General features: G+C 39.7%; 1 protein-coding gene and 1 long non-coding RNA gene across 4 annotated transcripts in view; one reads left to right on the top strand and one right to left on the bottom strand.

Moving 5' to 3' along the window:
• The window catches only part of rbpjb (recombination signal binding protein for immunoglobulin kappa J region b), a 57827-nt gene that overhangs the window by 5099 nt on the left and 30209 nt on the right, over positions 1 to 22519 (top strand). The gene's annotated exons all lie outside the window — the stretch shown is intronic.
• LOC116043274 lies at positions 5816 to 21644 on the bottom strand. The gene is made up of 3 exons (XR_004103436.2): positions 21419 to 21644; positions 10631 to 10642; positions 5816 to 5825 (listed from the first exon to the last, which is right to left on the bottom strand). It is a non-coding gene; the product is annotated as an uncharacterized LOC116043274 (long non-coding RNA).

Below are 22519 nucleotides of genomic sequence, written 5' to 3'. Positions count from 1 at the left end.
CAGCCCCATGTCCTCCCACACACACACCACTACCTTAGCTGCAGCACTGATGGATAGGTTAACGACAGAGATGACACAAGCTACCTGATCTGTGTTGTCACCTCAGTATTCTGCAGCATCCAAAGCTGCCCTATATCCACCCAGAGCTGTGAAAATTGTGTGTGTGTGTGTGTGTGTGTGTGTGTGTGTGTGTGTGTGTGTGTGTGTGTGTGTGTGTGTGTGTGTGTGTGTGTGTGTGTGTGTGTGGAGGATACAAGCCAAGAGGGAGCCGTACAGAAGTCACAGGCAAAGCACCAAAGCAAATGTGCCACCGCCAGACATCTTTTAGGGGGATTTATTCTTGTGCGATACAGTAGCCTATTGTTTTGGAAGTTCATGCATATCCATTACTTCACATGATTGAAATATCCCCCGAAGCCTATAGTTCCATTTAGGGTTCAGATTCAACTTTTGGTCGAGTGATGATGGGCCTCTTAAAGCACCACATGCCCTGGATGAGTCAGTGTCTTCATTCTCTTGTTTCCCTATTCAGTCTGTTTGTGTCAGTCTGTCTGTCTCAGGAGAACAACCACAGGAGACACCCAAGGGGATAGAAATGCACATTTTTGCGTAATTTGGCTTGGATTTCTGCCAGCTTGGCACTCCTGATTCTTGGTTCTCAGCCACATGCTAAAGTGTGCACAAACCAGATATACCATCATAGTATGTCCCTCCTGCTTATTCATAGCAAGTGGTTCCCTTTTGAGGGTCTTGGGTTACCAAAATTCTCCAAGCCCAGGCCCTGATAAGGGGGTTGGATTTCTCACACAAAAGCCACGACAAGGGGGCATTTATTTACTTGTGCAAGACTTGGAATGCGTTAGTCTGAGCTCATACTTTTTTTTTTTTTTTTTTTTTTAAATCTGTGGCTCTTCCAAAAATCTTGCTGCTGTTTGCTTCGGCGAGGATGGGACGGATGAAAATCTAAAACCAGTGTGGTTTTCAAAACAGCCCTGCCGTCATGTTTGATGGAGGCCCAAGTCCTCTTGGTGTTGTTGTTGGCATCGGCGTCACTGCTTAGCTAAGACAGGCGAGCGGACGGGAGAGAGAAAGCTAACACGAGGCAAATGCAATGGAAGTACGTACCTGTCCGCTGACTCTTGTTATGGAGTGGCTTGTTGTCTTTCTCGCTTTTACTCACCTCTTCCAAGATAAATTTCCTCAGCCCCAGCCTTCGCCTTTCCCTGCCCCTGTTCCTTTGCTGTTTGTAGCGATTACAGCTTCGCCAAGGGAATGTTGGTTTCTACTGTGTCAGCAGTTTTTGCTCCCGCTGTCCCTCCACATTCAGGATGTTTCATTCAGAAAACATGAACTAATTCTCCCTGTCTGACTCCTGTTTGCTTTCATTCGGCCTCAGTGAGCAAACTCTTACCTACTTCCTATGTTGGGGCAGCTGAAATTGAGAGGAAAAAATATGAACTCTATTGACACTTGTGTGTTTGTCCCTCTTTCTTCTTAGGGGTGACAGAGGGGGATCTGTAGTTTGAAGCTGACTTTTAAAAGAGGACTTATGCTAGCCCTCTGATATATTTTACAATACTAGATTATGATGCACTAAGCTTTCAGGAGAATTCACCAGAGAGCCATACTTGGAGAGAAAAGCTTATTTTATTGGCCCAGGTCATTGTCAGCTGTGGTAGTGAGGGCTCCGAAGCATTGTTCAAGTGTCTTGCTGTTGTTAGGTCGTTCTGTCTGTTCTCCAACAACCACTATGGGCCGGTTCAACCATTCACAGGAAGGTTACAAATATACACAGGATCTCCCATGTTGGGAAAGCCCCTAACAAAGCCACCTCCCACAGCTCAAAGCAACTGCCACTATTACTGTATTAGATACGAAGGGAGTGGCAAGCAGTGAGCCTGCCTGTAGTAAACCTTCCTGAAAGAAATGTTGTTGTAGCCTTGGGACTGTTAGTGGCATCATATATAGTCTGCTGATAGCCACAGAGCAGTATTTCACCGATATCCTCTTTAGGCAAATGGCAACATTCCTTTGCTGTTGATTGATCCTTGCAAGCCTTTGAATTGACATTTTTACAGATCTACCCCATTGTCTTTGGTACAACTAAGCATACCAGTGCAGGTTTAGGAATAAGACTTTTGGTTTTTGGTTGGGACCATGTCAAACTAATTTTACATCAGACAGATTCTGTGTAATCTTTAGTAGGGCTGTATGGCCAAAATCTTATCCCGATATAGGTCATTTCATATCTCGATAACAAGATATATCAAGTGATATAGCATGCTTTCTGGTAATTTAATAGATAAATACTTTATATGAAATAACCACACGGTAAAGACTATTATTGTATACTCCTGTGTGAATGAAATACTTGACAATTAAAAAGTACTGAGTATTTTCTCATTTTATGAAGAACGTTGTGCAAAATGAACATAACGTGCAAGGATATATATATATATATATATTTTCCGCCTTTAATTGATAGGACAGCTATGTGAGAAAGGGGAGAGGGGGGGGGGAAGACATGCAGGAAATCGTCTCAGGACAGACTCGAACCCTGGACCTCTGCGTCGAGGCATAAGCCTCTCAGTATATGTGCGCCTGCTCTACCCACTGACCCAACCCGGCCACCCAAATGACATAAATATTGCCGTAACACGGTTCAGCTGCTTCAGTTTTTTGACATTACGATAGAATTGATATAGACAAATGTATACAGTTAGGGATGGTATCAAAAAACAATACTTAACTGGTACTGTTTGTGGACTGGTCAGTACCGAAGTATCCATAAGCTCCTGGACAAACGATACTGCTATCGGTTTTAATGTCATGCCGCCAGGCGCCCAGCTATTCTCATTTTAGTGGCTAGCTGCTCAGCTGAATTTAGTGTTAAATGTTGTGACAACCAGAAAAAACAAATTTTGTATTGTTTATAGTTGTTAGACTAGACATTTGTAGCAATTACGCCTCCCTCATTATATATACAGGGAACTCAGGAAACAATTTAATTTATTTTTGCAAAAAGTAAAAATAAAATACCTCTTTTTGTATTTTTTACACCAAATTGTAGATAGTAGTATCGACAAAAGTATTGATACGTATCGGTATTGATTAGCAGTATCGGTATTGATAAAATCCTAACGATACCCATCCTTATATACAATAGATATCTATTAGATATCTTTTTGACGATATCATCATATTGCCCAGCCCTAATATTTAGTAGTTTGGCTTATTTGGCTTATTTTTTTTAAGATACATTTTTTTTTTTATTTTTCCATTTCAAACATACAGAACAGACAAACACACCTGGACAAGAACAACCACCCACTCCCACCCCCCACCCTCCGCGGTCTCGAGAAAAAGAAAAAAGAAAACAAACAAACAAAAACAGAAATCATACCTGCCTCTTCTCTACTTCTTGTGATGCTGAGGTCATTAGGACCGATACCATTTGGCTTATTCTTTAGCAATGTTGTACCATTATGCACCAAAACCTTGCATGGACAGATACATTCAGCATGTCATGTTTTTAAACCCATATGTGTCATATTTCAAACCATGATTTCTGCAAGCCATCCTGCAGGGACACCACTGTAGGCAGGTGATGGCAGCCCTGGGGTGACGGGCAGCCTACATCCCCCTCTGATAAAGAGATGTGTTGCAGAAAGAGCCATAAGGGCACAAAAAGGAGTTATTAAGTGTCGAGAAAATATTGAAGGAAAAGAACAAAGAGAGAGCGCAAGAGGGGTTGGGATTTCAGGAAAGGCACACTGTTATCTCCAAATGTTTCTTTGCTTTGTCTGGTTGTTTAACTAAGGCTGCCGGAGAGTTTTACTGAAGAATCCGCCTGGTGGCATTCCTGTGGCTGTTGACGTCAGGAGGTTTTGGCCTTTGCTTAGGATCACAATGAAGTAATAGGCATGTGTGTCATTTTGTAGAACAGTCTGTTGATTGTGGTGGAGAAAACAATGCTTTTTTTTTCTTGAAGAGAGGGTTGTTCATGCTGTGGTTGATCATCTTGCACTTGTGGCTGCAGTCTGATGTTCTCTACCGTTGCCATCATGTTGGAAGCTCTGCTGAAGAATGTTTGTGAGGTTTCACATGAGCTCATGGGAGGAAACCAACTTGTTTTCTTTATATCTATTGGGTTAGCCTGAAAAGTCACTAGCAAAGTCTCTCTATTTATCACCCTACTGGATTTATTAGAATTGGGCCTCAAATATTCTAACCTCAACCCCAACTCGCCAAAGTGTCTCGTAGACAAATGAACCCGGCTTTGCCACAATTCACCAGCTAGTGTTTATTATTTACCTCCCTGCACGAGAATCTGACATATTACACTTTATTATATTTTTAAGCATACTAGTGTGTGTGTGTGTGTGTGTGTGTGTGTGTGTGTGTGTGTGTGTGTGTGTGTGTGTGTGTTTAAGATTCAGAAAGCCATATCTTGTCTAACATCTTGTTAATGACAGAGTAGACTATTTTGGAAAGATAGCATGTTTTAGAAGAGGAACAAGTAGCAGGAACAACATCCCCCTTCCTCATCATGACAACAACACTGAAACCAGACAGCAGTCCTAAGCTGACAAAGTCATTGCTAAACTGCACATACACACGAAAGCGTGCCACGGTCTCTACGTTTGGCTTGGTTTGCTGAGGATCATCTCACAGCATGTGGGCTAAAAGTCTCTCTCTCTCTCTCTCTCTCTCTCTCTCTCTCTCTCTCTCTCTCTCTCTCTCTCTCTCTCTCTCTCGTTGCAGTCTAGTCAGTCCGTTGGGTGGTTTTGAGGCAAGGGCAGGGCAAGACAGTGGTTAGTTTGCCTGAGCTGATAAATGTCCAGAGAGTGCCCTTAATGTTGGATTCTAGATGGATGCAGTCACATTGTTGTATGTTGTATTTTTCAATCAAAATGTCAATTAGGGCTGAACGATTAATCACATTTGCAATAATATCGCGGTATGTTAAAACACGATTTCCTAATCGCAAAGGCTGCGATTTGGTCACATGACTCGCGAGAGCAAATCAGTCTGCACTCCGCAGAGAAAGCATCAACTAGCACGCTAACGCTACGCCGTACCTTGAGCAGATTTCTGTCATTCAAACAACTCTGAGTTGTAGTTTAAAACTTTTACAGCCATTTCAATAAATTGAAGGGTTTCATTCGGGCTCGAGACCATACGTGCAGTTAATGGATACAGGCACGCAGAACTGAAGGTTCGGTTGGCAACGATTAGCTCTGATTAGCGGTTAGCTCCGGTTAGCGGTTAGCTCCGGTTAGCTCCGTTATAAAGATATGGAGTGGAGGAGCTGCCACTGAGAGGGGTAACAACCAGACTCTGATAAATGACGTTCGGGGAGCTTTCACAGCAGCGTGGCTGCATTGTTTCAACGGTTTTATTAGTACAGTTAATCCCACGACAAGACCAGCAGCAACTAACGTAACGATAGCCTCTCTGAGCAAGTGCAACGTTGACTCTGTCATGTACACAGCACGCAACTTCACGAGGGGGAGGGGCTGAAGGCAGCTCCTCTCTGTGCGCTGTAAAAAAAAATACACCGTTGTGTGTGTGTGTGTGTGTGTGTGTGTGTATATATATATATATATATATATATATATATATACACACACACACACTATATTTTTACTTATTTAACTGTATAGTTAGTTCAAAGACAGTGTTTAAAAAGTGAAAACCACATGTTTACATATGTTTATTACAGTAAATAATAATTAAATAATCTAAATACTACTAAGTGTGGTAAAGCCACATATTTGTTTTTATATTTCTGCAATCTGCACTTTAGTTTGTGTGATTTGTTTCTGACTTGCGTATGAATGTTTACAACAGGCTTGGTCAGTGCTCAATATACTACTATGACTGAAGTAGTTAAATAAAAGATGTCATTTATATATATAAATTCATGCATCACCTAATTTCATCATCACATCCAGGCCTGGCCTCCAGGAAAGAACAGTTTGTTTAATCTATCTAATCTTGTGTTGTCCATACTATACAATGATTTATTGTCTGTCTATGTTGAATAATACAGAAGACAAAGAGCTTAAAAAATAATCACATATTAAATCGCAATCGCAATATTTGTGAAAAAAATCGCAAATCGTTCAGCCCCAATGTCAATCATTCTGTGGTTGCAGCTTTTCCATTGTGAAGATTTGCTGATTATCTCTGTCTGGTGTCATTGTAAACTGAATATCTTTGGGGTTTGGACTGCTCAGGATATTGTGAGTAAAAAAGGTTGTTAGATTTAGAGCTGAAATGATTAGTTGGTTGTTGGTTGCAGCATTGTTGCCTTTTTAATTGATATTCAGTATATTTATTTCCACCCAGGCATGTGCCGGTATGAGAATTGTATGTTACTATTTCCTTGGCTAAATGTATTTATATTGTATCTGTACTGTAAACCTTGTAGTGCGCAGATTGAGTCTGCGATGCTTCAATAAAGTAACAAAGCCACAAGGCCACCCCACTGGTTAGATTATGAAGGAAAGTTTCTACTTTGTAAACCCCAAAAAATTTATTCAGTATTCCAGTGGCTGCATGCTATGAAACACCTGGGTGCTCAGCTTGTCATTGGCTTCAGTGAGAAATGCTGACACTTCTGGGTTGTTTAAGTTTTGGTTAATCGAGACAAAAATACAAGAACTGTTCTGTGCAGTGTAATCAATGCCTGGTGAAGAATTCAGTAAGTAGGCAACAGGGTGGCATAGTTAGTAGGAGGAACACCTTTCAACAAGGAAACCTGTGATGACATGCATCTGCCTGCTGAAACGTTGAAACCCCACCAACTCCAATGTGGCCTGTTTTTTTCTCCTGCATAGAGAACGTTTTGGCACCCCCCAAAGAGGTTTTAGCCAGCGGCAAAGGAAAATCACTCCAACTGCTGTCAGCGGCGGGCTGCACTGCCGTCTATCAATTAAATTGAGAAATTGTTTCATAACCTGTGAAAACGTCTCGTAGACGCGTTAAGTAGTAGTCCAGTTCCGTGTTTTGGTACAGTTGGTTTTAACACCTGATGCAAGCCGTACAGGATTACACATGAAAACCAGTTTCGAGCACTTTATCTGCGTTTTATCTATCGGCCTCCCTGCAGAGGCGGCCCACCCTGTCTCTCTGCTGAGCCCCGTTAGAGTAACAGCGGCAGTTAAACTGTAGGCTATTTCACACTATGATGGTTAAATTTGCAATTAATCGGCGGTTCACATGCATGCCGAACTGTAGGGGCGGTCCGTTACATTACTGTATATTCAACATATCTGACAATTTATTGATCAATATTTCAAAATAGAAAACATTACACTATTAATAGTAGTTACCTTGTGTAAGTCACAACTACATTTTTCAACTTAGGAGCCAAATGTGCTTCTTGTGAAAAGTTACCGTTATTGTTTTGTCCCAGGGCCCAAGGTGACATGTTTTAACTGCTCATTTTGTCCAACAAATTGAATTATCTATCATAGGAGAAACAAACAGCAAAATCCTCACATTGGAGAAGCTGGAACCAGATAATGATTTGATCAGTTATCAAAAATACTTAGCTTTAAAGGATTAAATAGATTATTTTGCAAACTAACTCAGATATTTGCAATTGAAACACAATGCAAACCACAAGTTCAGAATTTTACTTCAATTACAGAAATAGTGATTGGCTACTCTTATCTTTGCAATGCAACACAGATAAAGAAAAATACAAAACCATTTTACTTGCACGCTAAATAAGACTGAATTGTTTGTGCTGGATATTGCTTTCCTTTGCAAATTAATAAATGAGAATATGAACCATTTTCTGTGTACTGAAGTAAATGTGACTGAGCTTTGTAAGGCAAAGCTGCGCCAATGCATGCTTTTAAAAAAAGGGAGTCAATGACGGTTGACTCTGACTCATGGTCAGCACTGCGTTTCAGTAGCAAATGTCTGCACATGGGCTAAAAGGCCTCGAGTTTGATCCTCAGAGCAGCCCGTGTGGTTATCATATCCTTCACCAGAACCACTACCTGCTCCATCACCGACAGCTGCACAAGAGCATGAGCTACAGTTTTGTTGCTGCGGTCGATCTCAACTCCTCACAATCCCTCCCCCTGGGTTCCCTCTTGTTCCAGCAGTGAGTCATCAGCTCAGCAGAGAGTGAGAAGGGGGAAAGGGGAGCGGGAAAGGGTGGTTCATTCAGGGTTCAAGGCTCCCTTGCCTCTTCTCTTTTGTGACAGTTTCCCCCAAGCACATGACCCGTCTCAACCCTAAACCCCAGCCATCCTTTGTGGGCTACAATCACACTTGTCACTTCAGTGCAGTTTTTATGATCATGAATGTCTAATTTTGGGAGGTAACTTTGCTGAATGTCTTTGCAATTGGCCTGAAAATTTCAGTTCTGTGTCTCCTGTGGCTGTATGTACTTAAAACAGCCCACATGACTTTGTCTTGTTCTTCTTTTTACATTGCTAATGTCAGTAAGCAGACATGCAATCTGTAGGCTGGTCGTGACTTTGATCTTTTCCTCCAGGTACTTTTTGTTTGATTTTTCCTAAAACTAAATACTGTGGTGGATGGATTGTGACCGAATTATGTACACTTTCAGTCCAATGTGTGTGCAGGCATGTTTTTACTGTAACCTGGCAAGATTGAACAGTATACATCATGTTGAATTTATAGTAGCTAGTCCTATAAGACAGTCTGTGCAGGTATAAATTAGCCTTTTTATTTTATTTTTTTAAATAAAGATCTGTTCAGGGCATCAATCTTTTCACTTCTATTAAATGCTAAATTAAAATAGGACATTGAAATATTTTGTTTACTTGCCAAAGTTGCAAGTGAAGAAAGAAAATTTCACTTACACGTAAACCACACATATATTTGATATCTGACTATTATAGTGAAGAGGTTCCTTTGCTGTCTCTATAACCTGTCTGAGGTGTGATAATGCAGTGCTGCATACCTCTTGACTGTTTCCTCTATCATCTGTCTGCCTGAACAAAGAATAACAAGCCCACTCATGAATTCTAGCCTGAAAATGTGCCTTGACCAGTTATGGTCATTTTTACATTCATTACAAGTATTTAGAGCTTGAGCTCCCTCAGACATAAGTTAAGCGATTTAACCTTGTGTTCAGTAATATTGTGTTCAGTGATGACCTCTATGTAGATCCACTGCGACTGGTCAGAAGTGTCTGTGACTATCTCAATTTAGGACACGTTATCCGAGGACTGAATGGAGCCAGGTGGCATGCAGTATAGAGAAAACCGAGTCAGAGCTTTGGGATTCACAAAGGAGACTTCATTAAAGATAGAACAAGCATTGTGTGTGTGTGTGTGTGTGTGTGTGTGTGTGTGTGTTGGCTCCACAGCACACACTGGAAATTTCATTACTTTGTGTTCAGGACATATTGTGTGCACAAGTAATGTACTTTCTCAGTATGTTCCAGCCTCTGCGCCAGATTACACTCGTTAATGTGTACAGTTGGTGTGCAAGCGATTGTACGTCTAGAAGTCTTATTGATTGTGTGCCAGGCCAAGACGAGGCTTAAAAAGTCTGTCCATATGGAGCATTGATGTTGGAGAGTGTGGTCAAGAAGGAGAGAGAGAGAGAGAGAGAGAGAGAACGAGGAGGCCTTTTCTGCCTCTGTCATTAAGCTCTCCCATGTCAAAGACAGATGGAGCGTGTGTGTGTGTGTGTGTGTGTGTGTGTGTGTGTTTTCACTTGCAAGTGCAGACTGATGCGACCCACCCAACTACACACACACACACACACACACACCATTGAGCCCTGCCCTTGATTGTGCCTCCAGCGGGGCGTCTCAGGGCAGCTACCAGACCTCTGCCATCTGCAGTCAGTCAGCCTTGCGGGTCGGACAGCTCATCAGCAGTCGGTTAACTCAGTCAACTTAAGTTCTCTCGGTTTCTGCTCATGCAACATTAAACTTTTATTTCTTATAAAAGATCATTTTCTGGCCTTTTGGGATTCTTCTGATCACATCATCCTTCATTCTTTCGTTTCATCTTGCCCTTCTCTCATTGCAATTGTTAGGTTTGCAACCAGAGTGGAACAATGTAAGGGAAATGTAGAAAGTATATTTTCCAAAAAATTATAATATACACTTCCGTTAGTGGTTTGCCACACCCACCTCAAAATTAAGACATTTAAGCGCTTCGTTATATGTACAGCAATACTAAATACGGATTTAAATAAATTAGGTTGAAGTACACTAGATCGCTGAGGTACTATCTTTGCCTAACTTTGAGTTGGAAAAACTCAGAAAGCATGTAAATAGTGCCGTCCACAAGAAAGCTAGTGCATTCCCCCTAAAATTCAAGGTAAACATGATAATTAATAATTATAGCCATAAAGCCACAATCATGCAGTGTGCCTTTAATTTGCTTTAATATGGACAGTATTTTACCTACATATGTATTAAGAATGCCGCCGTTACTGTCATATCCAAGTAAGGTTTCTTTTATTTTTTTCAAATAATATTCTCTAAAAAATCACTTTATCAAGCTCAAAAAAATGTAAATTTAGTAAGAAATTGAACCTGCAAATTGGTCTTTAACGGATCATCCTCTGTTTCTTTGCATCCTTTACTTCTCCCCTCCTTGTCGATAGTTGTGGATGTTACATAGAAAGTTTGCTAACAGGCTTGTGAGAGTATTTGTATTGACTCTGCCCTCACCACTCCTAGCTGGCTGCTGCAATTGTTGGCATGTGTTGTGGCACATGCCAGGCGGCGGTGCCAAGCACAGAGCAAGCCTCCAACTCGAGACACGTATCTCCGTTGTCTTGGTCACTTTCTGTCCACTCTTCTTTTCCTATTTACAGCTTTTTCATTTTCCCTCCTGCCTCCTTCTCCTCTTTGAAACACTTGTCCAGGGTTGACTTAGAATATGACTTCAGTGCCTAAACTTGGCCGCAGTCACTGCAACAGTTTTTCTCAATGATTAAGTATGTGCTTGAAAGACGTGCGTAATACCCCTGCTGCAGGCCACACACAGCATGGCGTTATGCGGCTGAGGAAGTGTGTGTGTGTGTGTGTGTGTGTGTGTGTGTGTGTGTGTGTGTGTGTGTGTGTGTGTGTGTGTGTTAAAGGAAAAGGCTGATGTTTATGCTTGGTGTGTGTTTTTAACTGTGTACTTGGGCTGTGACATCAGTTTGCAGGTATTTTTCAATCGGCAGCCAGCAGGCTTGAATATCAAATTTCTCTCACTTAGTCCCCTCTACACAAACGCATTCACTTGCTTGGTGAGACATGTTATTTCCATCCATTTTTCTCTGTCCGTTCTTGAAAGGTGTGAAAACACGTCATACACAGGTAACTGCAGCAAGGAGCATAGTGTCTCAATCGCAGCCTGTTCTTATCTATCAAAGAGTGCTAATTTTTGACAGGGCTTCACCAAATAAAGCTTGCAGGCACGAGTTGGTACACAAGTCTTTTCTAAGCTCAATAACAGGTTTGCCTTGCCAGCTCTAGCCCATAATTTTGCCTTATTTATTGTGTCCGGCGAATATCAATAAGCTTGTTGACAGGTGTCAGTTTATGTAGGCTGTACAATAGGAGGTTGTCAGTTTTCTCCTCTCACACGTCAACATGGATGCCTCCTGCACCTGACTGGATGAATGCACCACTTGCTAGAAGGCTATAGGTCTTTGTTTCTAAAAAAAAAAAAATAATCCATGCAGTATAATATCAGTGTTAGAACCACTGATAATACAGTTGTAGACAAATTGCTCAACAAATGTTTAATGGAGAGTGAATGACTGCAATTGAAATGACATTTTCCTGAGTAACTCTGTGTATAAGCACCTTGTTTTCAGCTATACTTAGAGCACAGTTCATATATTTAGTGTCACTGAGACGGCCCGTGGCTATGGAGGCCAGTGGAAGCTGTGAGCGAGCATGGTGTTGATAATGAGGTGTACAGACCCTCGGAGGAGTTGTGATATCTGCTATCAGCCCTCAGGCAGGGAAACCAGACACCCTTTTATAGGCCTAATCCCTCTTCCCATCCCTCCTCCTTTCCTTACTCTGCTGTTTGTGTGCACTGTCCTGGAGCTTGGTGTATAGTGTGTATGTGTTAACGCAAATCCATATACACAGTCAGATTTATGGTCTCATATTCACCCAGAGCCTGTGTCAGAGCGCAGTGGAACCCCGCAGTTGAATACCTAAAAGTGTGTTTTAACAGTTTTTATGTTATTAAATCATAACATATGCTTCTTTGTTGACAGCGTAGGCAGATGGAGCCTTGTGCATTTGCTCAGCACCTCATACTCATTTGAAAAAGTAAATAAATGTTTCAGTAGGCCACTGTTTAGTACCACATTTGCCTTAGTTTGAGCCCAAAATATCCCCAGGTGTTAGACTGTCAGACTATCATCAGCTTTGTTAAAGGGCAGACCCATCTTTGTATGCTAGTATAAGCTGTTTCAGGCCATATCCACATGCACACACTGCCTGCCAGTTGACCTCAGAGATCACACTCTAACCCATTGACCTAGAGCATATGAATGATGCCGTCTGGCATCTGTGCGTTGTGTTTTGGTCCCCTGGGAAGTACTAGGTCGACAAAAGATAGCTGTATGTGTAGGGTTGGGCTTCGTTTGGATTTTAACAATTCTGATTCCAATTCTGATTCTTCCTTTCGATTCCGGTTCTTATCGATTCGGATTCTTTGAGGGGTGGAGTTGAAACGGGTCGCATGCCTATTTTCACAAATAAGAGGAACGTTTTATTTTGATTCAATGGTGGTTTGCAGTTTTATAGGGCTTTTTCAATGTAAAATAAAGTCACACTAGAGCGCTGCTTACTGTGCTCCATGGCTGCAACACAACAAGCGCCTGGCCGCTTCGGAAACCAAAATTTGCGCATATTAAATTGGGAAGCGATAATCGGATTTGAAACCAAATCCTCTAAACGATTCCAAACGATTCCAATAAAGAAACTATCCTACTGGAATTGTAATTTTTAGAAATCGGTTCTCGATGCCCAATCCTGTGTGTGTGTGTGTGTATATCTGAAATGTAGACAAAACATGAACGTGCTCAGCCAAAGGTGTCAACTATCATCGTTTTCACAGCATCAGAGTTTTATAGTTTCCATAATGCTGCCATCATGTGTTTTTTTTTTTTTTTTAAGTGAAGGAAAATCGTCTGTTTATCTTATGACATATTTCAGTAGATTCCAATGAATCTTAACAGTTTTATTATTAGAAAGAAAAAGGTGATGTTTGTGATTCGTGTCAACTCAGTGTGATGCATAGATCATCATCGCTCTCTGACCAGCATTTCCTTTAATCTCTCTTTCAGATATTTTGTAATCTAATATGTAGAGCATATACTGCTGCTGCTGCTGCTGCTGTCAACAACAGCATTTCACAAACAGGTTTATGGTATTACTAACACCCAGGGTGTTCATTAGAAGTCACATATTCTTGAGCAACACAGAAAAGCCCAGTAACTTCACATTTCACACTTTGAATAAGGGCATTTAGTAGTTAACACTTTCATTTAATCTTTCATTTTCATCTGTGGTGCAGAATAATTAGGTTTTACTGTTATAATCTCACTTTTTAATCCACTTCACACATTCCTTACATTTATATAGCTAGTGAACTTGAGGTAAGAACATGCAACAAGACATCCAGATAGGCACCAACTGTCAACTTTTTTTGTCAACTTTGCCTCTAAAATTGGCAACATGGCCTGTAGTTTCTATGCTTAAGTTGTCAGTGGTGTTACAGTGCCTTAATTCCTGTGAGGGGAGAAATAGTTTCCTGTGTTATGTCTACCAGTTCCCATGAAGAGGAGGGTTTCGTTTAGTGTCTATGGGGAGATGAGTTTAGGGATTTATGCTCCTCTGTGGTGATTGATCACTTCTCTTGCTTCTGGTACTTATAGTATTTGTTGCTGGTGAAATAAATATGGAGAAGGTTGAAGAAAGGACCAGCAATCTTTTTTGTTATGTTTTGAAGAACATATTTGAATGTTGTGATCTAGCAAAGCTAGCTATTCTCAGTGATTCTCAAAGCTTATCTTCACCACGGTTGTCGCTCTTCATCGGTGTAAGACGTAGAGATGTTCCAATACAATTTATTTTCCTTCCCGATACCGATTGAGATACTGAACTTGCGTATTGACCGATACCGAGTACCGATCCGATACCAGTGCATTAAAAAAAGTATCTTTATTGTAGGGCTGCACAATACATCGTTTTTTTTTTAATTGTCAACTGCCGCAGTACACACATCGCAAAAGACACTCTGAGATTTTTTCTTAGTTGAAAGAAAATATCAGCAGATAACTTTATAATCTAACTTATTTTTTTTTAGTATTGCATTTTTTTATTCAGTTCAGTGTTTAATAAAAGAATGTTGGAAATGATTACCTTTCTTTTGTTTTAAATTCAACAAGCATTTGTTGTATTTTAGCAGAATACTGAAAGCAGCAGAAACGTAGAACTGAGTTCACTTTAATATCTTTATTTATTGCAAGTAATATCATTATCGCAATATAAAAAAACGGTATCGCATATTTTCCTCATATCGTGCAGCCCTACTATATTGTTATTTTTTAACAGCTGTATACTACTAACCCTGTATGGATGTGATATGATTGCTATCCTTGTTGTGTGGCCTGGCTCAAGTTGAACCTCTTGTAAAACATTACCAAATACATACAGAGAACGACTAGCAACTCTAGTAAGACCTAAACAATTTTACCTATGGTGTATATAGTATAGTAATGCATGGCTCGCTAATGTACAACACCTTCATCTAGTCTAGAACTATAGCTCAGTTCCTAATAGGGATGCATATTTTAAGCTGTTTCTTAACTTGGTTATTGTCCACATCAATGATTAAACAAAATGTTGGTTTACCTAACCTGCAGAATATTGCTTCTTAAAGCTAATATTGTCTGATAACATTAATCTGGCCATATTGTTATTGAAAACTTAACTTTGCTCCCTTCTAATATGTTTGAAATGAATCAGATACATGCCTGAGCAACAGAGTAAAAACTGTATGTGCGTTTGTGCACCTTTTGCATAAGTGCATGTGTCTTTTCAGGAATCTGGCACACATTTTGCTCAGTACATGTCAGGGTGTGTATTTCGGTCTCTTCTGAGCCTTCGGGTGTTGATGTGTTTTTTTTCCCAGCACTGTTTGGACTGTCAGTCACAGCTGTCAAACACATCCCCGCATGAACGGCAGGCTGGCTTCACGCTCTCAATCAACCCCCTGTTGCGTGTGCATGTGTTGACGTGAGTTAGCGTGTGTTTGTGTGTTAGCACGGGAAGGTGGGTGGTCGATGCTCTATTCATAGCAACTGCCATCCTTCTATGTCACCAATACCTCATATGTCATACTACCTGTCAAAGAACGATGAGAGAACCCCCCCCACCCCAAGTTTTCCCCTGATGCTCCATGCAGGCAGAGGTTAATTGTCTTCCATTTCCAACATATCTATCCATTGCAGAAGCACTAGCATTTAACTGGAAGAGTCTTCTGAAAAGTGACTAACCAATGAAAGCTACGACTTAGAGCTACATCATAGAAATAGAAGAAGAATAGAACGGACATTCCCGATTCACATTTCCAAACAACATAGCAGAATGGTCAGAGTGGCGCCCATTCTTATGTGTACTGTTGCCATTGCAAAGAACTGTGACCGTTGTAGTGGGCTAACTTCCGCATTAACCGACTTGTGGCAATTCACGCACCAACTGAAGTGAGGTTTTGCGACCGTTGCCTTGCTGCTAGAGAGGTATTGATGATTGCTGGATTTAATTGCTTTCATATTTCTATTGGCAAGTCATCAAATTTATTTATTAAATGGATAAAACAGAGTTCTCAAACTAGTGAGTGTGGCAGGCTTTACAGCACAGATGGCGTGTGGTTTCACCAACTAACAACTTCAACTAACCAATCGCCAATTTCAGTTCAATGTCTGTTTCTACTTCTATGAGCTACATTTACTGTTAATTAGTTTGTCTTGCATGGCAATGACGGGCTAAACATAAACCTTTCAGGAGTCACACAGTTAAACTTTAATTCATTTAAGCTTATTAACTTAATAACTTTAAACCATAACTTTCAGTAATTGGATAAAGTAGCTTGTGGAAAATAAGATGTGCCAAATTTAGAAGTCTACAGCTGTTATTCCAATGTGTCAGATACATATTTAATCAAAAATGCATACCATCTGCTGCTATGTATATAATTATATATAATTATTTTTTAACCATGTATACTGAGCATCTTTTGCACAAAAATCTATTCCTATGAATTTAGTCTTTCCTTCTCATTTTCAGGTAGTTATTTAAGTGTGTACTGGGCAGCTGTGTCTTTTAGGTTAATATGAGTATTGGATTGGGACATCACTAATGTTTGAGTTCAGTAATTTATCAGCAGGTGCATGCCAGATAACAACAATTTTAAACAACAAAATTAAAGTAGTTTTACACATTTGATGAACAGTAAGTAAGCATATGCCAAGGTACATAGCTAAGGAGTTGTTACCTCATATGTATGTGCTGCAACATAACATCATTGTCATTTTAAAAATTGATCTGATAGAAACATGCTGTCGTCGGATAGTCTGAGTGATTTTTTTTTTTTTTTTTTTTTTTTAAATTTCTAGTAGTGCTGACAGGTTGTAACATTTCGGTCTAAAACAGGGCTGTTGTCCAGGTCACCAAATCCGGTACAAGGTGGAAAATCTCATTGTATTTGAAAAGTCATAAAGCTGCATGCACATTTCTAAATGTGTTTTGTTGTTGATGTAAAAACATTATCTACACAGTAATTGTTGTTGTCATATTGCTGGCCAGTGCTGCTCGATTATGTAAATCATAATCACGATTATTTTGGTCAAAATTGAAATCACGATTATTTAACACGATTGCTCATTGACTTTTGGAAAGATGTTGCAATTATTGAACCTAAAAAAAGTTAAACAAATCAACAGTGAAAACACCTACAACTGTGAAGTTTCCCTAAATACTTTTCTCATTCAGAACACAAGACAATAAGCATTCTACTTGCAAAAGGTAATGTGCAAAGTAATCTTCTTACTCGATTATTCGTTTTTTTGTGATCATTAGGAGCTGAAATCGTAATAGCGATTAAAATTTTGATTAATTGCACAGCCCTATTGCTGGCTGCTATTTACATGTGTAACCAACTACTAGCCAAAATCTTCAGATCGAAAAAGAAAGATAGATATATATATATATATATATATATATATATAAATAATAAGATATAAGGCAGTCCCTCCACCCTCCAGATTGTTGCAGCCCAAAATGACTGATATTGCGGCAGCTTTTGTAAAAAATTGAGATAAAAGTTGCAATGTCTTTTGTATTTTTTGTTGCAATGAAGTTGCGAGAGACAGTGAAAATTGCAAAAATAAAATACTACTTTAAAAATACAAGGAAACTTGTTTCGGGAAGAATAAAAATATTCTGGGCTGAGTTTTCCTAGCAACCTTACCAAAAAGGCTCAGGATGCTGCAAATGTGGGTATAATATGAAAATGGGTGATGGATTTAAGACAAAAAACAATAATTTATTGAATGAATCAAATTTGAACATATAAAGGGTTTTCACGCCGCGTCATCGGACCGGAAGTCGCCGTATTGGAGGTACTCTGCATCACAACAAAGCACGCACTGAAGTAGATCCCGAACATCGTCAAGGAAAATGGTTAATTATTGCCGTGTTTTAGGTTGTACCAATAGGTCAGACCGAGAAAAACATTTGGAATATTATCAACTTCCAAAAGTTATTAAAAACCAGGGAGAGGAATGCCAGAAATTATCAGAGGAAAGGAGGTGCTTGTGGTTGGCACTATGAAACTAAGATAGTGTACAATTTAGATAGCAAACTGGGGGTCTTTGAAATAAAAAAAACTGATTGAGAGTCACTTGGCTACACCTTGAGTATCACAGTGATATCATACAGTTACGGTTAGGTTGATTAAAGACTTTAGTTAAAGAGTTATTGCATTACTTACTTTGGCCTTCACAACACAACGGTCGTTGATGACTTGGTACTGCGTCTCCCTCACCCATCCACACACCATCTGGTTATAGGATTTAAGGTCTTCCGCTGTGTATGGGCTTGGCGAGAAAACTAGGTAGTTGACTATATTGGGATATGCAACTAAAGGAAGAATCACCAGGTCGTCATGGGTCCAAGAAGAGGGAGCCAACTCGTAGGGATCTGCACCACCAGTAAACCGTAATATCGCACCTTTTCTTGTGGTCCAAGTCCTTCCCTATATGCCTTTGCATCTTGGACGCGTTTTGATGAGCTTTTCTGTTGTTTAGACATGGCTACATTCACTTAAAGTATCCAAAGCGCACAATGCTCCATTGTACTCCGTTCAGTTGTTTACACCGAGTGCCTCCAGTATGGCCGCGCATCCGGGTTACCGCCCAGAACGTCAAGTCGGTGAAAACCCTCTGTGTCAGTGGCTTGTTGATCTTTACATTGATAGTTCATTTCCTAACATGACCTGGGCTGGGACACACATTCATACGGTTTGATAAAGTACTTATTGGACTTTAATTGCATTTCAATAACGAGCGTAGCTGTCCTCAATTTAGGATATTGTGTACATCTCATCTCTGGTTTTTCCTGCATCCACCGTGTGTGTTTCTGTGTGCACGCGAGTCAGTCGCAGCGGGAACGGAGCAGCAGTCCCGCCCGCTGCAGAGAGCCGACAGGATTGAAACAGCAGCAGCTTTCAGCAACTTTAGACTTTAGAGTAAAAAACTCATTACAGCGTACATTGATGTTAAAACGTATTGGTACGGTTGGCAGGACATTCTGAAATGTTTTGCACGGTCTTTCGCTGTACGTTTTGTTGGTAAATGTGAGATGTTAGAGTCACACACGTCTCGTCTTCATATCAGAAACAAGGAAATTAATTTGGCCTGTGTGTGTTACGTCAACCCGTTCTCACTCCCGCTTGGTCAGTGGCTCTCAGCGTCACATACTGATTCACAGTCTGGCACGTGGGACTGCTGTGATTGGTTAAAGTTGCAGGAAACTCTGGTTATTAGTCAAATTTGCGGTAAAGTTGTGGTGATTGGTCAAAATTGCGAGTCACACTGAATTCACGTGATTGGTTGAATTTGCGTGAATTGTTGCGATCGCGACATTGTGAATTTCTGGAGGGACTGATAAGGCCTCAAAACTTTGGCTTTAAAAAAAAAAAAAGGAGAATGTTTATTAATCCTGATAAACTGAAGATGAAAAGCCCCCCCCCCCCTTTCACTCTGCAAGACCTCCTTTATGATTTCTAAATGACTGGATATCTGAGTCTTACTGTCAGCTCTGGTTCAGATTTGACAGATTTTTTTTTCTTCTAAGAGATGCTCACTATGACGAGTATTTGTGGTGTTCTGTGAAAGAGGCCTGAGGGGAGGTTGGGTGTGGAGTTTCACTTCGAGTCATATGTGCTGCTGGTTAGAGGTGTTGGGTTTTTAATAAGCTACCACAAAAATATGGTCTGTCACCCTCTGGCTGCTCTTGTGTTCAGACTTTGAGAAATTAAAGTGTCAGTCTGGTTACAAGTCTGCATATTTGTGGACATCTGCGTGTTTACTCTGAATTAGCCAAATTGATTGAAAAATGTATTTTTGGGGAGTAGGTAGGCAAAATAAACAATTGATATTGGCAATATTAGAAAAACCTATTGCATGTTAAAATTGTCTTGGGAACTGATAATAATTACATCACATTTCTGGACTGGCATGCAGTTTGAAAGATCATACCTGTATGCACAGTATGTATGAAGTAGATCTCCTGAACGACCATATTCAGTAGCCTATATTTCGACATTGTAATGTTCTCATACTTCATAACATTACAAGCATTTTATTTCCCCCTCAGAATATTGCTGTTGGCAGGATGGAAGAGCTTTTATCAATTTTCCCATGGCTCTCGGGCTACAGTTTTGTTCCAAGTACTGTAGCATGGAGAACAGTTTGGTTGGTGGTAGTAATTCATCAGTTTAAAGGAGAAGCTGACAATCTCGGTTTGCAGAGTTGCATCAGAATAGAAATATCAGGCTGTAAACTTTTACACTATGAAGGATGTTCCCGTCACTGTCTCAGATGAATGTGTGCGTTCAGGCAAACAAACAGGTGACATGGCGGGAGTGTGTGTGTGTTACTTCCACATTCTGCTTCTCTGATTTTTCTGTGTCTAAAACTTTCACCCAATGGCTAACACGCTCTGTTGTTCTGTTAGGACCCTCATTCTGTCAGTCACGAGCCAGTCAAGCCAGTAGACGAAGCAAAGCATGGTGCTTCTGCCAGACCTAGTCTGTACAATTAAATGGAAAAGAAATGCTGGATTCAGACAGTTATAGTTTAAAATCTCTTCTTCACTGGAACTGCCTAGTTACATTTAGTCTGTTAGTCTATTGACTTTTTGAGAGAATAACAGAAAATATAATAGTGATAAACACGTAATTGTTGGTCTACACACAAGCATTAAGTTGTAGTGTAGTTATAAATTTAATGACATCTGTAGGGGGATGAAAAATACAAAAAAGTCTTTTAGAGCCCGACCGATATATCGGCGGGCCGATATTATCGGCCGATATTAGGCATTTTCCAAACTATCGGTATCAGCATTTATAATGTCCGATTTAATATTTTTTTAAATATTCAATCCTCAATCATTTATAATGACAAATGATTCTGATAATTGAATATTAAAAAAATAAAATAAAAACGGACGAAACACCCTTCAACCATGTTATGAGTGTTGGCGTTGCATAGTTTGTCCACCAGAGACCACTCTACAACGTCCCTGTTGGCAACACTCTTTGATATTTTTGTTGTTATTGTCTTTTTGTTCAAAGGACTTTACGTTTCATGTCTTAAGTTTGTATTTTTATACATTTTATTTATCAGAACTTTAATATATTTTGATGTTCCTCTGTTCTGTTGAGACAATAAAACAAACTATTATTTTTAAACTGCATTATCATATATTTTTTTAGTGAGGACTCATAAATAACTACAAATAACTAATGTTAAGGAAATCTGAGAAGAAGACATTAGCTTGTAAGCCTACTTATAAGCTTTATAGCATTTATTTGTTTGTTTAACACCTTTTTTTGAAAGAGGTAGATTTTATGCTACAAATTTGAACTTTTGAAATTTTTCTTCATTTTTTTAATTAAGGCATTAAGATCAATTTCCAAGTCCTCTTTTTAGTCAACTTTAGCATGGGTTCATAAACTTATGAGTGCCACTGTATTCAGATGTGTGTTTTGTTCGGACCAACAGTCCAAAACCCAAAGATATTTAGTTAACGATCATATACAGTATGAGAAAACAAATGCATCAAATTGTCACATGTGAAGCAGAAACCAGCAAATGTCATGACATTTTAGCTTGAATCAATTTATTAGGGCTGCAGCTATCGATTATTTTAGTAATCGAGGATTCTAACGATTATTCCATTGATTAATCGGGTAATTGGATAAGAAATGCTTTTGCTTTTATAGTAAAAAGCAATAGTAAATATATAAAAAGGTTTCATTTTTAGAAAAAAATACTATTTTATTGCTTAAATTGCATACAATGACAGGAATAGACGCTAATATTTTTAAACACTGACTGCATTGGCCACCCTGCCCCTAAATTAGGTTAATTTTTGGTGGCCTAAATGTAAATCTTTTTCATCCCCCCTTCCCCTTCATGCCTCATACAAAAAAGCTGTTCACTAAGCACCAGGTACATGTGACTGTACCTTACAGCAGGGCTATTCAACTATACTGTACTATTATGGGGGACACATTTTCAGAAGGCTGATCTGAGTGAAATTTAGAAAGAATGCAGACATCATCGGCATGGTCCGATGACGTAATTTACGTGCATATTAAGTAGCCATGGCAGGAGGCGCTGATTAAGAGAAAGGGGATGGTTAGTCTCCGCCAGCAGTTAAGTTTACCGACAGCTTTCGTTTTAGCTTGTTTTAAAAAAAAAAAGTCTTCAGGGCATCTGTCAGCCTGTTATGCGACAGTTGTAATCATCCGTGCGTAAATACATCAGTATACAACGTTAGTTACATTGTTTTAACGAAGCTTCGAGGCAAAGAATTTAGCATCGAAGATTTTTAGTAAACAAATTATTCGAGTTACTCGAGGAATCATTTCAGCCCTACAATTTATCAAGGTAGTTTCACTAGTTTGTAGATTTGATATAATGATTATTTGAGTAGTTGTTAAATTGTTAACTAAACTGTTGGATCATTCTGACTGTCTGGTAGCGTTATGCCGCTGCTTCAGCTTTCCTTATCTTTGCTCAGTTGGCAGTTTGCACTTTTAAAGACATAATGGTGACATCATAATGTAAATGTTTGTCCTGCTTTAATATTTACCAAACGTTATGTCCTCATAAAACAAGTTAACAATTTAAGACCCAGGTGCTAGTATTTTGGACACGGACACAACACAACAGCCACTACACTGTACCTCTGCAAGCC

Source organism: Sander lucioperca, chromosome 17, assembly GCF_008315115.2.
Source record: "Sander lucioperca isolate FBNREF2018 chromosome 17, SLUC_FBN_1.2, whole genome shotgun sequence".
NCBI lineage: Eukaryota > Metazoa > Chordata > Actinopteri > Perciformes > Percidae > Sander > Sander lucioperca.
The sequence above is the reverse complement of the archived record's forward strand: the minus strand, read 5'-3'. Positions and strand labels throughout refer to the sequence as shown.